Source organism: Palaemon carinicauda, chromosome 2 (genome assembly GCF_036898095.1).
Source record: "Palaemon carinicauda isolate YSFRI2023 chromosome 2, ASM3689809v2, whole genome shotgun sequence".
In the NCBI taxonomy this organism is placed as follows: domain Eukaryota; kingdom Metazoa; phylum Arthropoda; class Malacostraca; order Decapoda; family Palaemonidae; genus Palaemon; species Palaemon carinicauda.
The window spans coordinates 2357731-2370519 of NC_090726.1; positions in this window are offsets into that span (position 1 = coordinate 2357731).

Here is a 12789-nt window from a genome sequence, read left to right on the forward strand (position 1 = left end):
TACAGAAGTTCTCCCTTAAATATCCCTTCAAAAGATAAAAGCAAAATTATTAGAAATGTTTATAAATCTTAACTCCACCAATTGAAAATATTTTTTCCAATTAGATCTTAATTCACAGAGCAATGCCAAAAAAACAGTGGAGCCAAAAGATCAACAAGAAAACCATAACTCTTGAAAACAAGATAAAAAGAAAAAATGCAATGAATTACATGAATGCAGCAAGAAAACAATATGTGATATGAAATAGAAGATCAAATGAGTGGACAAAATAGCTTTTTAGACCAAGGTATGCATCAGATATCTCCATGCACAAAAGAAGGCACTAAATAATTCCATAGGCAATATAGTACTCCGAATAACTTATGCATCACTTCATTATCCAATGAATGCCTCGGACAACCCCCAGAAGTGTTCTAAATGACACGAAAGACAAAGGTGTCCAGAATTACTTCCAGGACCAAAAAGAGTCATGAATAGCTGAATGGACAAAGAAATAAGGTCCAAATAATTCCATAAACAAATTGGCGTCCTGAATAAACCAGTGCGCGCTACAAAAAAAAATAAATAAATAAATAAAAAAATAAAATAAATAAAACTAAATCTGCAAACGAAAGAATACTCAAAATTGGTAAATCAAATAATTTCCCTAGGTAGCTTGTTGAATAAAAAAATCATCCTAAATAACTGCATACATAAAGGATTCCAATATTACTGCATAGAATAATTAGTATCACCAATAATCTAAAACAACACGTAGAACCTAATTTTTTTCCACAATTCATGGCTAAGAAGTTCTTCAAACAACTTTATGTGACCAAAGAGTGCTGCAAAAGAAGTTTTAAGCAAATCGGAACTAAGGAGTAAAATTGGGAAGTCATAGCATTACCCAATAGCCAAATTTTGCCCAGAGAAAATTCATAAAACATGAATTTTGCAAGATGTTTTTAAACAGAAAGTGCTATTAAAAGCCTGAATAATAAAGTATTTATACCCCAAAGTAACGAAAAGTATTTATCTTTAAAACAATTTATCTGGAAAATATATGTAAACAAGGATTGCTTATAAACAACTTTAAAGAGCAAGGAATGCCCAAAGTAGCTCAACAGACCAAAGAACAAACACTCAGGATATCAGAATTTACTCGGAGATACTTTAAACCAGGCCGCATTATTCCTTAGCAGATAAAAAAGGGCAAGGAAAAGTTTTAAATCTCTTGAAACTAAACTATTCCCAGAGTGACTTAAAGATTTCTTAAGGTAGGCATAATAATGAAACAGAAAAACCATGCAAAGATTTGTAAACCCAAGTATGAAAAAAACAAAATATTGTGATTTGATGCGGAGAGATAATAACCCTTAATATATTTTCATTAAAAATGTTTGTGATTAGTGATAAGATTCCCAGCGAAGAAAAGCATACACATATACTTTCTTCCAGTAACCATTGAAGAAACATGATTTCAACTATTCCATTAAGAGGAGACCAACAGGAAACCTTCAGAAAAACTTATATTTAAAGGAAACGAAGCTGTGAAAACATCATTATATTCTCGGAATAAGATCAATATTTTCCATATAAAGAGAAATGAATTTGAAGAAAGTCTAAATTATCATGTTTTCAAGGTAGATATCCTTTGAATTTTGTGAAGACCCTTTGATGCCTTAAAAACACTAGCATTACTAGCTCACCAAACCACCAAGAATTAACCGATTAACCAAAATATCATCCTTCATCATGATCCATGAAAAAAGACCTCAAAAGACTTTTGTTAAAGTATTAGACAATAGATTCTCCATGAGAATAATTTTCTGAACAGAACCTTTATATATAATCAGTTACTAACAACACAAACTTGATAGGTTAGCAAAGTTTTGCACTGTATGTTCAAACCAGTCAATTAACATATGGTAAGAGTTGTGATCTAAACAAATAATGTATATCAAGTGCAATTCTCTAGATCATTCAACATCAAAAGCAGAATTCACATCCAACAGAGCCGGAAAAGTAGAACTAAACAACTCCTGCTGAAACTTGGTTATTCGCAATAACATAGTATCTAAGCAGAGAATTCTGAAAAAAACAAAACATCACTGAATGTTTTATGTCATCAAGATGTATAAGACCTGCTCTAATCAAAGGCAAAGCTTAATGATCAACAAAATCTACGGAATAGGAAGGCCTGGTGGAGAGAAAGTATAGAAATAAAACCTTATAGTATCATAACCTAAAGCACAAGGTAAAACCTCGAATTGTTAAGTAGCTTTCCAATCTATAAGCCGTAGTCTAATATCCACAGGTACCACAAAGAGCACAGTATCAGAAATACAACGATGAATAGACATCACTGCATTATACAAGGATGAATATACATATGTGACAAAGATATATTAAGTAAAGTTAAGATTAAATATCTGAACTTGTGATACTGTATCGTTTTAAAAACACATTTTTTTATGTAATCGGTTCAAAGATTTTCTACTTAATTTTTCGCAAAATACGAGCAAATTTACCTAAAGATACCACAAAATTTGATGCTGAGAAAACTAGCTATTTTATGTTAATACCAAAAGTTTTAGCAATTTAGGAATGGGAGCAAACGTACAAGCATTATGGTTAAATCAAATTTGAATTAAGTGACAACTTAAAATTATGACCTTTTTCTAGTCTTGATAAAACTATGTATTACCATCATTATCATGCCTCATATAAATACGAAAAAAAAATATATAAGTAAAATTTTCAATTGATGACAATACATTAGTAGGAGTAAGATTTAATATGGGGGTTCTAGTAAACTTAGTATGACGCAAGATAGCAAAACAACTTAGATGGAGATCAAAGTTGTTGAAGTGGTGATTTAGTGACATTTCAAGTTGCAATTAAAGTAGGCCTATATCTTATTTAATCTTACGCTTTCTTGAAATTTTCAAATAAACAACTGAGAGTAGCATTTACGATAGTTAAGACTTAATCAATAAAATGTAAAATGAAAATTGTATAACACGTACAGCAACAGACGCTAGGATCTTTAGAAAGATATTAGTCTTGCAGTTGAATTCTAACAGCTAACTTTAACAAATTAATTATGTAATATCAGGGTACCTAGAGCCTCACTATGAATAGATAACACAAATATTTTGAAAATCATTAATCCCCCCCCCCCCTCCTAAAGCCATGTCTTTTTTTTTTCTTGAAGTCATATATTCTTAATTCTACTTGCATAGTAGAACCCAAGTTTTCTTGGAATTGATCTTCATCATCGTTACATCTGCCTTCAGTTATTTGTTAATCTCAAGCAAGCGACCAACTGTATCCTGAAAAATAGTTATATGAATTACTTCTCTTACAATTGGGATAGATCAGCCGCTTTCATAGGCAGCTGAAACATAATAAAAGATGATATATAATTAGTTATTTCATGAGAATATAGCAAAATAAAATCATTTCACTTTTCAGAGCTATAGCCTTCTTTTTTGAAAATGAAGAGAAAGAAGCACACATGAGTTCAGTATATTCAGTTTATAGAAATGTTTGATCCTGTGATCTAAATGAATAATTCCTATTTTATGTAAACAAAATAGATTTGTTTCCAGAATTTATAAAGAGGAAAAAAAATAGACGAAATTTATTTTTAAGAAATGGAAATTAGGGTATCAAATGATATGCACAAAATTGTCTAGAAATTATAAAGAAGGTTTCAAGTAACTGAAAGATTAACATTTTTAATAGTAGATAACAAGACTTTTTACTGTGGAAATAATGGATTTATTAATATTCATTTGTTAATTATTATATCCTCTATTATTCTTCTTTTTAAATTAGATATCATGTATTTTTAAAATGTTCAATTTACCAAAGATTGATTTATACAATTTCAAAATTTCAATACTCAACTGATTTGTTTATGTAACCTTTGTAGACATAATCACTTGAAAATTTCTCAACAGTTGAAGGATTTTCTAAATGTAGATATCATTTATACCTGTTTCACATCATAAGAAAATAAGACCATAGCTGAATTACTAAAATATCAAATAATATGGTATCTATATCTTCCCCTTTTGAGAAGAATTTTCGGTAAATCTGTATATTTCAACAATGTATTTTACGGCTTTAAAACGAGAATACGATGTAATTGTGGATGTTTTGAAAGTTTTCGATGATAATTTTTGGTGGAAATCCTTAGTTTTCAGCTAGTTATCGTCATTAACTACATTCAAAACAACTTAAAATATACCGTGTACCAATCTAATTATATGATATCTAAATTAGCCTTCTTAAACTTTGTTGTTTCCGCCATTTGTCTTAATCAAAAAGCCATCGTAATCAATGTCGACTAATAGTAATGAAACATGGTCAAAATACTGGGGCGTCAGTTCGCCAGAACTTCCGAGCGCATAGAAAACGTATATTTTCATCCCATTTTCTATAGAGCCGTTCGTAACAGTGTTCATTATATTACAAATAGCACATTATTCTTGAGCTAGTGATTTATTGGTTTTCGCTCTGTCGTATGCTTTCTTCACTCATGCTTAAACATTATCTCATTGCTCCTATGTTCTGGTAACTGGAACACGATTCACTACGAGCGTTAACCCCACGGCGTAGTATATTTGCGTTGTCACATACTTTAATTTGATTGCTTAGGTTATCATCACCCCACGATTGACGGTATAATAGATAAACGAATTTACTAGTACTTATTTACTGAAATGTGCTTGTTAAAAGTGTTTGGAAAAAAATATGAAAACGTAAAATAAAACTTATTTTTTTCTTCATTCCACTTTACAGTTTGTTTTATGCTAAGACATAATATAGTATAGTTATCCATAACATTTTCATATTTTTCGTTTTCTAAATCTAAAAATACCTTTTCCGTTTTCTGTCAAATGAGATTTGGGTACACTACGATATAGTTTCACCGATATATTTTACTGTACACTTTTCCTGCATGACATCACGGCGTTGGAATTCAGAAACAAACGACATATGCAGCGTACACTGGTTCTTCATTAAGCTATGTATTTTGAGATAGAATACAGAAACTGCTTTCAATTATAATTTATAACATATAATTTATAACTAACAAGCATTTCCTTTTTATTTCTCTAACTAGACCTAAAACAAAAGTTTGAGAGTGTATGAAATATATTTTGTCAACTGCATACAGCCCTTTGATAGATACCTTTCTAACTGCTTCATTTGATATGCCATTCAGTTATTATAATCCATATGTATGTTTCTCTGGAGCCGCAAGAATGTTCCCTGTATTATAAATAGAAAACCTGGATAAAACTTACTTTTTTACAATCCCAGTGCTAATCTTGATATGATATCTCATGATGCATCAACTACGCATTTCAACCTTCTGCGGCCCAAAGGAAACAGTAGACAAATTTCCCATGAGATCACCCCCATTTACTCGTGTACCATCTATTATGTAGGCTACATGTTGAAGTAGCACCGGCCGTAATGGCATTGAATTCTTGTCCAACCCAGGACATTTCTCCCTGAAACCAATCGACTGTCAAACAGAAGACGAATAAGTCCGTTTTAAAAGGAGTCTGAGGACCAGCGACCAGAAGAGGAGAGGGGGACGAACTTTGAACCTGATCAAGTAACCCAGGTCATCCAAGAATCAGGGGTAGACTAGCTGGAATAAATTATTAACTTAAGGACATTACCATAAATCTTACACGAGGCTTGAAATTACAGGGCATTCACGTGAGTTAAAGGTTGACATGGGACTACACAACTCCCCTTTTGGATTAGGTATCATACAATTCATCATCATCATCTCCTCTTCTTCCTACACCTGTTGACCGTAAGGGCCTCAGTTAGATTTCACCAGTCGTCTCTATCTTGAGCTTTTAAATCAATACTTTACCATTCATCATCATCTACTTTACGTTTCATAGTCCTCTGCCATGTAGGCCTGGGTCTTCCAACTCTTCTAGTACCTTGTGGAGTCCAGTTGAAATTTGGTGAACTATTCTCTCTTGGGGAGTGCGAAAAGCATGCACAAACCATCTCCATCTATCTATCCCTCACCATGATCTCATTAGATATTGTTTCATTACATACCACGACTCATGTCTATACAGTAACACCGATCTCACTAAACTGATATATAGCCTTATTTCTTATACGTAATATCATGGGCTTTGATTTTCAAATTTTACTAAGCCTAGCCATTGTCTGATTTTTTTTTTTAATCTTTCATTAAAATCAAATTCTGAAGATCCTGCAATAGAGATCATAGTTCCTAAATATGTAAATGATTCCACCTCATTAATCCTTTCTCCTTCCAATGATATTTCATCTTCCATTGCATATCCCATTCTCATCATCTCTGTCTTCCTTCTGTTTATCTAGAGTCCAGCCTCATGTGATATTTCATGCATTACGTTGGATAATTCTGGCTTATGCAATTCGTGTTGTGTGTATGAAATTAATTACACTCCACACATTTGGATATATTTTACTTTACATTTGGGTATAATTCAATTTACATATTTGGCATTCAAGTCTCAGGCCACATGCCAACGTGTTTGACCTTATGAGATACCTTAACTTGGTTATAAAACATTGCAATAGACCTCTGGTCTTTGTTTAGGAATCCAATTTAGTGACCTTTACTTTTATTCATTCTGCTGGCTATTCCTCATTTATCACTCATCTGATTTTGTGTTAGGCCTAATTTTAATTTTAATGAATCGTTTAACTTGTATTGCCATTCACATTAATATGACCAGTTCATTATTGTTATAATTCTGTGTAATGAAGAGATTAGATTATGTTATCGAAATTCGTATCTTTGCTCCTTTTATTGATTGATTACGTAATAAGAAAGCAGTAACCATGGGGATTATTCATTATTTGGAACAGGTCTAGGTATGTGGATTGTTGTTGTTGAAGATTGCCTGGGCCTTACGGCCAGGCACGGGCTCTTGCACTCTTGCAGCCCGTAGTAAGTGGATTGGAAGGTGTTGACTGTCCTAGAAGTACTACTGAAGACAGAAAGTTAAACTATGAGTAACATGTGCTTTTTTATGTGTTGCAAAGGTGAAGATCATTTCGAATTATAGACAGCAGGCAAAATTTAGCATCGTTAATTTCTACACTTCTGCTTAAATCTGCACTTTTAGAGACATTGTCTATAAAGAAATTTCCTGTCCATCTCACTAGGGTTCTAACACTTTGCATGGTACCTCCAACGGACCTCTTCATAAGATAACCTTCATATGAATATAACGAAGTAAAACTCCATTTTATCCTGAAGATTTAAATTATTCTTTTTTTATCTGCATTAATAAAACTCATGCATGACGGAAATAAATTTGTACATTTAAAGCTTAACTGGGGATTAAATAATTTTTCTTTGCAATTTACTAGTTCGGTGTTGGATAAAATGATAAAAAAACTGGTAAAGTGATTGACTTATGTTATTTCCATTGAACCCTTAAGCCTGTGTATATGGCCAGAAACAGCTATAGGTCAGTGCTGGAAGGAAATTTGTAATATCAATAAACATACTCTGTTATAGTAATCAAGCAGCTGGACTCCCCTCAAAGATCAATCAAGGGGTCACAGGTCAAATCAGTTTATTAAAAATATTTTGGCGCATGGGGAGTAAACACCTAGACCTACATGTAATCTACATTGTCTTTTTGCTAAAATTTTATGAATTTCAAGAAAATATTACAATTATCAATTAATCAACAAGTATCATACGAAAGGTTTAGGAAATATGGCATTCTATAGCCGCAAGGCCTATGACCAATGAAAGTATACTATATAATCTTAGCTACTGCTTCATTGATAGGACTTTTTGAGAATTTGTCTTTTGAAAAATATTTGTATATCCAGAATGACCCGATAATTTACAGACATAAAACTAATAATGTAAAGTGATGATAAAATATATGACTATCTCACCAAAATATAATTTAAGACAAATCTCATTTTATAGAGAATTTTTGGGATACTGCACTTTTCTAGACTGTATATGCTCAACAATATATTGTATACTGTACGTAAGCTTCCTTCCATATATCTTCATTACGTACCCTGTAACCTAACTGATGTGTAAACTTCTGAAAAAAAAGTAAATTAGGAAAATTTTAACTTATCTTTAAAATGATGTCATTTGCATATCAGTCTCTCCATCCTAGTTATCAGCTTTGATTTAATCTTGCGCCGTCAGCGTCCCTTTAGCCTCCATCCCCTTCACATATTATTAGGAGAATCAGATTTGCCCACTGCAAACTTTTTCGTTTACTGGCTTCAGTTTTTTGGATTTCAAATGTGCAGGTAAGTAAACACATCTGAAAGAAAATTGAATATCTTTATTCTAACTGTCCTTCATCTTCGAGTCACAACCTGACTCTTAATAGTTAATTTGATACAGGAGTAACTCTTTAGGATTATCCATCAAAAGAATTGGCAAATTCAACTTGCCATTTAGAGGTCAAGATAACCGAAACTATTGAGCCTAAAACTTGAACCTACAGTTATGTTCTTAACAAAAACACAAAGATAGAACAGTGCTAAAATCAAGAGTTCGTGAAAAAATAGCAATAAGACAAATTTATACTTGGATAAAGATTCGAAACTATAGTAGACGCCATGTATACGTGACTCATACTTTCTTGGCAGCCAAATTCTTTAAACACTGGTTTTTGATAAGGTTGCCAGTATCGTCATTACATCAGCAGTGTTACATTTGAAGTATTAGGAAGTAAATAAAATTCAAATAAAACAATTATATGGATGCATAGATAATATGATATAATTAAATTTTTCTTGTATAATACATGGAGGACAAAAATTTTTCCAAATACTTTAGCTATCTAAAAAGATTTCAATGACCTAACTGTATTTGTACTTAGATTCAATGCCAGTTAGTTTTTATTATCTGAGGATAGTAGCAAACCCATTATAGATAAATTGGTCTTCTCAACTACTCTCAGCCCTTGCCTAGTCCTTGCTATTGAAATGTTGCCAACTAATAGTTTCATGGCACAGCTCAAAATGTGAGTTGGTAGACAATGGGTATAAATCTTTTAATATCTACTTGAACAAAGTTTTCTTTTCCATTGATATCTTCCAACAGGTACATAAAGTAAGCACAGTGTCATTATGATTTATTGAAAGTGGTCATATGGCATGATGCTAGAATAAGGTATGAAATACGGGGAAATTGCCTCAGTTACACGAATAAGAAAAAGTTGATAGATGTTAGGCAGAAGGTGGTAAGAAAGGCAGTTGAAACGAAGACAAGATAGAAGGATAAAAAGAGGAAGTAGTTAGGAATGACAGGGAAACTCTGAAAACCCTTTGATGCATACCATAAATACAGTCAGTGTCTAATTAAGATCTTTTGTGGCCCTTAGGCCAAGGATGCAGAAGGGGTGTAATGCAAGCGAAGCATGGTTTTTGAAAAATAACAATTCTAGGATGATTTGGAAGTTATACATAAAATGATAGTGAAGAAATTTAATTAATACACAATAATTAAGATTAGGTTGATTCTCATTTTGAGAGTATACAGTACGATCCAGATTAGTCTAAGCCTATATGACGCACAAAACTCAGATTGCACATTAATGATTATTAAAAATTCATGATTCAGAATATCAATTTGATGTTGATTATAAAATAAAGCAATATCTGATCATTTTATTTCTTCAAACTAATGAAAATCAGGTCTAAATATAAAAATATTAAAATGACACACTACTTAATGCAATAGCTATACAACTTGCAACTTCCTAGCTTTTGAATGAGAAAATTTATCAATAATATTTTCCAAATAAATTTCTTTTGGCCAGCTCATGCCCAATGACTATAAACCTCATCCACTTTAGGTAATTTTGTCCCATTCTGGAACAATTTAAATTTTATGTGACTTCATTTTGAGAATGATTGTTCTCCTTTACAAACACTGCATGACAGTGTAAGATAGGTTCTCACAGCAATAGCAACATTTGGATGAGACTCTGATGTCACTGCGAAAATTTTTGAAGCAATATTTAGAATATTGTCATGATAAGAGTCATCAATTTTAAGGGACATATGTTTATGAAACTGGATAATTTTATTCTCTAAATCCATTTCCATTGTTCCCATTATACTTTACCACAATGTTTCTAGTAGTTACTTTGATGTAGTTAAGATCCTCATTACAACAGTATAACAAAAAAGAAATTAGAAATTACAGTGAATTTGTAAATAGACAGTGGAGCGTCTGTTTATCTGATATAAGGCTGTCACAGACAACTAGCAAATATTGTGAGTGAGTTTTTTTTTCTAGCTGTGAAATTATGCTCATTTGAATAATTTCTATGAGTTTCTGTGAAACGTTTCTTATGAGTGAGAGTACGACTTCGCTTTGCTTCACAATGGTAAACCGGAGAGACTACATCATCAAACAACATTGCAAAGACAAGAAAAGCATTGTTTCCATAGTGATAAAAGTTAGTACGAATACTTTTGAAATATTTCAAAAGTGATTTCATGCTATCAATAACAGCTTTCAAGCTGTTATTGTGGTTGGCAGTTCGTCACGAGATTACAGGCCTCCAGTACAGTACTTGTTCATGAGCCTTACTGAAGGATGACTTACTTTTATATTTTTTTCTGTATTCATCCAAGAAGATAATGATTGTTTGTATGTTTCACACTTTTCTTTGGAAAAAAAAAATAATGTTGGTTTCTGGTCACAGAATCCACCTAAAAACTGAACTTTGTTCTCTTAGAAACGTTTACATACTCTATACTAGACTCTTTTGTTGTTTTTAAAAATAGCCAATTTCTGTCAATAACTTCCCCATTTGCCATTTGTCGTTAAGCATTGACTTTGAGATAAATTTTCAGAACATTATGGCCGAGTTTCTCTCCTGGGCCCTGGCTTATTGTAGTTATACATTTTTTTTACTACAATGGTTAGTTCAAGGCCATGGAGCCCAAAGGCTTGGTGGCCATCTGCTTAGCCTAGTTAGTCTAATGGGTAATCCGCCACCGAGTGCTCTGCATGAGATACACTGATGACAGTGTCACTTGATTGATTGATTGAAAGTTTTCTGGCATCCTGACATCTAAGATCATTGATGCCAATAGCATTTATTATATATGAAAAATAAAAGAGAATTCAATTAAAACCATAAAAGTTAAGATGTCATTATAATAGTTAAATAGTTTTCAGAAGACCTGCTTCTGAAATAAATCTAAAAATGCCGCTCGCATAGTAGGACACATCATGTCCAAGAATCTTGGAAAGGATGAACCTGCCATCCTCACCTCGAGCCTCAAAAAGATATCTATTTCTTAAGTAATTATAATTAGGGCATTCAATCAACAAATGCCTCACTGTTAAAGGTACTAAACAGTCCTCGCAATACGGTTGGTGTTGGCCCTTCAGCAGAAATTCGTGTGTCGACCGTGTGTAACCAATACGGAGACGACAAAGAGATGTCTCCCATTTTTGGGGTATCATGTTATACCTCCAAGGTGATATGATATTTGTTACTTCCCTCATTTTATTGCCATCTAGACTATCCCAGTGCTGTTGCCATTTATTACAAACCAATTTCTTGATGTAAGGTAGGAAATCATTACAGGGAATGAGATACCTCCTTGGTAACAACTCGGATGCCGCATTCTTCGCCAGTAAATCTGCTTTCTCATTCCCAGACACACCTACATGTGCTGGAACCCAACAAAATCGAACTGTTATACCTCTCCGTCCAATAATAAAAAGCCATTCTAAAATCTTTAAAACTAGAGGGTTACTAGGATTAAAAACTTCTAAAGCTTGAAGAACACTCCTTGCATCACTAAAAATTGAAAAAATTACCCTCCTTTTCCAAAGCTATTTTCTCAATAGCGGTTAGTATGCCATACAGTTCGGCACTAAATATGGAAGCTGTTAGAGGAAGTGCACCTCTACAATTAAAATCATTACGATGTACTCCAAATCCAACGCCAGCATCAGATTTCGAGCTATCAGCATATATAAAAGTCGATCCCCTATGTTCTGCAACATGTTCCATAAAAAGAGACCTGGATTCTAAGTCAGTCATATTTTTCTTAACTCCAATGAAGTATTTGCAAAAAGATACGTCAGGTAATTTCCATGGAGACGTTGATGATACCTTGAATGGAAGAACCTTAATTCTAATTATATCAAGACTGTTTAATAATTGCTTCACCCGAAAGCCATAAGGTTGAGGAGATTTTGGGTGCAACTCAAAGTATGTTGAGTGCCTTACAAGGCTTGCAGTCTGAAAGGGTAAAGAATTAGGGAGTCTTTGCAATCTAAACCAATACCGAATAATAGCAGACATTCGGTAAAGGTCTAGAGGTAATTCTCCAGCATCAACAATGAGACTTGGGATAGGTGAGGTTCTAAACGCTCCTGTGGACAATCTAATACAAGCATGATGTATTGAATCTAATATCTTTAACCAGCTTGGAGTGGCTGAGAAGTATATTTCATATCCATAACTGATTTTGGAAAAAATCAAGGCCTTGTATAATTCTAAGATAGTATTGCGGTCTGCCCCCCATGATGTATAGGACAATACTTTTAAAATATTCAGATCCTCGAGACATTTAGCTTTCAATGCTTTTAAGTGAGAAACCCATGTAAGCCTACAATCAAATATCAAACCTAAAAATTTAGCTTCACTTAAACATGGTATCCGTTGACCTTTAATGTATATATCCGGGTCTGGATGTATTCCCCGGATACGATCAAAAGGATACAAAAAAAAACACAAACGTATA